Here is a 4,699-nt window from a genome sequence, read left to right as displayed (position 1 = left end):
CCAGCACTAACTCATGAACTGCTGGAAAAAATAATAAAATAAAACCAAACAGCATGCCTTGTTGTCATGTTCATGTGTAACATGCAGATGTGGAGCTCCTCCATTCTTCTGAGGATCAGGTGAGAATTTCTAGCTGTGAAAAGAGTACTTTATAAAGTAGCATCAAGAGGACCATATTACATACATACAAAAGAGGAAGCACCGAAGTCGTCCTCTTCTCCTGCTCTCCCTTAAAGTAAGCAGATATTTTAACAAAAGTATATAAAGACAGTATAGGAAAAACTTAGGACTTGGTTAGATTAATTAATTTTCTATTAACTATGCTCACAGCTAGCTTGAGAGCATGACACAGACATTCAATTATGCACAGGTTTTTTTTTCCTTTTGACTGTGTGCCCAAAGTGACACAATACGTTGACTTTTAACCAAGTGTTTTGGTAACGTACCTAGAACTGCAGTCATTCCAGACATCAGAACCATCACCAATTTAAAAACTGAGGGGGTAAAACCATCCTGGCAGCCAGCACAGGAAGTTTCCTTTGTAACAGAGGTCATCAACCTGTCATTGTCATGATAGAAGAATCTGCATGCTGTTTTCACTTCTCCATTTCTACTGCTTCTTCTGTCCCGCCTCTAGCTCTTAATATCCCTTTTTTTTGGAAATACTAAGAGAGCTTTACTCCTTCCAACCTAAGCCACTCTTCTAGGTGATGGCTTTGCTTTAACCTGGTGAGGTTCTATTTACAGGCTTAAAAGATGGATAGAATAGGGGGTTCAATAATACATTTCAGCCTAGACCTTGTTGCTTTAACTATACCTTCTGGAGGCAGTGACACAGGTCGGAGATTAGATAGACCTGAAGCACCTACTTCCATGGCTACTAAAGCCAGGAACAGGGTTTCTGCAGACATTTAACAGGACCAAGGTGTGAAGCTAAAGCATATATTTGATTCATACCATTTCTCTGGTATTTAGGTATGACACAGACTTAGCTTTTGATGATTTAGGGTGAGAAATGGTTTCCAGGTTGAAAGGGGTTCCTCCAGTGGCCTGACTATGCAGGGAAATGCTGGAACTGAAACACACCCATATAGGAAAACCAAGAACCCTCCCTCTCTGCCAGCAACCCTCCCCATACTCGACTTCCAGGGAAGGTTCCCCATGCTGTTTCCCTCACCTTTTTAGTCTCCTTTCTCTACTCTAGTTTATTTATCATTCATTGATGGTGAAACCAGATGTGAAAAGGTTTGTCCAGATCCACTTTTCTACCTCTGGAATTTAACCATGTGGTTAGAAAATCTCAACTAACAGTATTTTTAAGGATTTCAGTCTCTCATTGCACCACAGTAGGGCTGTTTAAGTGAGCCTATCTTCTCTCGGCTGTTTTGGTCTGGCCACCATTGCAATGGCACCATCCAACAAGGACACAGTACCACTTCCCAGTGGACAAGCAGCAATTTCTTAAAACGTTTGTGATCATGTGCTGGCAGACATTTTAGAATATCACTGCTGTAGTAACAAAATCCAGGATCGTTCCACATTTGAGGCGCTTATTAGGATGTTGTTAAAACATTTTTTCACCTCTTCTGCTCAGAAAAGAGGAGACAGCAATTACAAAAAACTCCTTGAAAGGACATCTTTAATACACATCACCTAGCAAGCAGTTGTTAAATTCAACAATACCAAAATTATCATAGCAGGGACTCAAAACCAAGCAGATTGCTTGCTTGCTGCAAGTGACGTAAGGACTTATTCAGTTGCACTGAAGTAACTTCAGGGGTTTTAATCTAATGTTGTTTATTCTTGTGTCTGCTACAATCAAGTGCCAGGTAAGTTTATTAAAAATATATGGGTTTTATCTAGTAAATTTTTAGAAGTCTCTTGTAAAACAACATACATCCACTTGGGCAGAGAAAATATCTAGGAAAAGAAATGTGAGTTTTACAAGACTGAGGGGGCAGGAGGGCAAAAGGCATACCAAAACCTTTGCTTTCCCAAACACTGCTAAAATCGAAGCAAATAGTGTTTTCTACTTCACTACCATCCGCAGTCATTGAAGAAACGACAAGTGAATTCATCTTTTTTTTTAAGCATGACTTCATCTTTGAAATCCACTGGGTTTGCTTAACTCCCATGTAACTCTCAGGAAGAAATTTAAATAGATTTAGGTATATCATCCAACTTTGTATTTTATGCATACAGACATACTTCCTGGGATATGACAAACCAAACTAGTCAGGGGCAAAATTTATCAATAAATTTGTTCCTACAGAGAATCACTTTTCATTGTATGACACAAACAAAGCTGATTGATTCTATAGATTCTATAAGTTCTGTCTTTCAGTGAGCAGAGTATATGAATTCAGAGTGAAGAAAACATGCTCAGTGAACTCTGCCTACTATCAAATAACTAAATTTCTCCTTACATTATCCTTATGACAATTGTCTACACAATTGCAATTTGCATATCTGGGGAAGAGGCAATTTCCCTAGTCACAAGGAGTGGAGACATTGCATTGTGGAAGAAGAAAAATAGGCTTCAGAGAAGAGGAGAAACAACTGGCCTGCTTGCACAGAAGAAAGTCCTGACACCTCTCTCACTTCCTAAGTTATTTAGGTCAGTTACCATCTGTGGGATGCAGACAGTAAGAAAAATCCAGGATCTTGATGACTGCCAAGGAGGTATGAGAGAACATGAAGTTTAAGAAGAAACAGGGGCTAAAGGCAGGGAAGCAGTTTGACTCTCTTGAATATGAAACAAAAAGCATGAATAACTAAGGATAATACTCTCCCTCCCTGCTTTTGGTTCATGCATGGAGTACATTTCCTATTCTGAAAAAAGGCAAGTAACAGGGACAAAAAATCATACAAATATAATATTTCTAACACTGTACGAAAAACACAGGGAAAATAAGCTATTTAAGTTTAAAATATTTTGCTGTTTTTTTTTTTACTTTCTAAGACCAGCTCTTAAAATAAACTTTCAGCCTTCTATAGCTCCATGGTTTTCTGAGCAACATAACCGAAAAGCCGACAAACATTTCCCAGTAGCCTCGCACAGAGGAAACTTAGTGGCAGACTCCAGACATGTAGCATCTCCAGCATTCCTGCTGGTGATCACAAACACCTCACCAGTCCAAGTATCCCAGGGAGCAAGCTGCTTCAGCTGTGAAAGTGGCAGGAAGCACTCCCCTCAGCAGATGGAATTGGAGCAACTCGGCTGCTTCCTACCAAGCAAACTTCACAGAAATTATCCAGCACAACTAGGTAAGAACCAAGAAGTTCCACCTGAGACCCTTTTGAAATATGGTGATCATCAGAACATGCCACAAAAACAGGGTTTACAACCACAGCTTCTTGTCTTTGGGTTAAAAAATGTATCAGATCATGACATAATACGTAGCATGCAAACTTTGTATATGAAAACAGAATTTGGTCAGCAGAGGGCAACTTATCACTACAATGTTTTTATTCATCATCATATTGGTTTAAGGATTTGAAGAGTTTCTGACAGTGATATTTAACTGTTCTTTTAGGAACAGTCATTTCTCTTCCCCCAGGCAAAATCACAGGAAGCATGAATCACGGCTGTTTAAAAACTAAAATAACAACTTCCTTTGTCTTTATTGATAACATTCTGGGTTTTGTGACCTGAGTGGATATTTGTGCGTGTGTTGACTGTGGGAAATGTTTTTCTGGTGACTTGCTATTTTGATCCACTATTTTACATAAAGGCAACAGTTGATCTTTTGTGTAATTTCTTCTGTTGCAATGGGATTAAGAGGGAGGGAACTGAAAAACATGTAGGAAGAATTAACAAAATTAATGTTGTGCAGGAAATTAGATGGATGTTCTGCTGCAAGTAATTTCCACTAAACACAGCAGGTTATGGTGTGAATGGAGATAGTAATGGTGAACGAAAAATTCCAAGAATCAGCTTTAGCTCTTTGGTTGTCTGTCCCTGAAACACAGAAGTTATTTAGTTTCCTTCAACTGGCAACAAGTGCATAATAAATCTCTCATCATTTAGTGATAACTCAGATGTGCAACACTCCATGTACCACAACCTTTACAGTTTGGAGACTACCTGGGCCAAGAGGCCCACACATTACTTTGTCCAGTAACCCAGTGTGTGTTACTGGCACTGTACCAAGGTTTAAGATTCCCTCATGCTAAAGTGTCCCCAAACTGATCACCAAGATCTCTACTGTCTCTGTATTTTCAATGGCCAAAAAATTCTATTTTTCAACTGAAAATTCTACGGGAAGATTATGAAATGCTGAGGAACCTAAAATAATGAAGGGGTTGATTGTTGTTCAAGTGTTTTCAGGCACGTTGCTGAAAAAAAATCAATGAGAAAATTAATTTCCTTACTCTTAAAGTATTGTAAACTATGATTTTCCTCAGGAAGGAAGATCTATTAATTCAGTAGATCTTATACAACAAACTTGCATGTGAAGAAACAGGTGAGCAGCAAAGCTAATGAAGCTTGGTTTCTAAGGATTTGTATGCTTAAACACTACTGCAACAATCCCCAGCTCTCTGATATCACCTACCATGTGCCCCTGGAGTGGTGGCAACGCAAGGTATGGCTTGCATTGACCCACATGTATGCGGATTAGTAAACCTCGTATACGATGCTGGGTTTCTGGGTGGATGCTACCAGAAAATGTACAACTCTGGAGTGCTGCCTGCCTTT

The sequence above is a fragment of the Phaenicophaeus curvirostris genome, chromosome 3 (genome assembly GCF_032191515.1).
Source record: "Phaenicophaeus curvirostris isolate KB17595 chromosome 3, BPBGC_Pcur_1.0, whole genome shotgun sequence".
NCBI classification, from domain to species: Eukaryota; Metazoa; Chordata; class Aves; order Cuculiformes; family Cuculidae; genus Phaenicophaeus; species Phaenicophaeus curvirostris.
The sequence above is the reverse complement of the archived record's forward strand: the minus strand, read 5'-3'. Positions refer to the sequence as shown.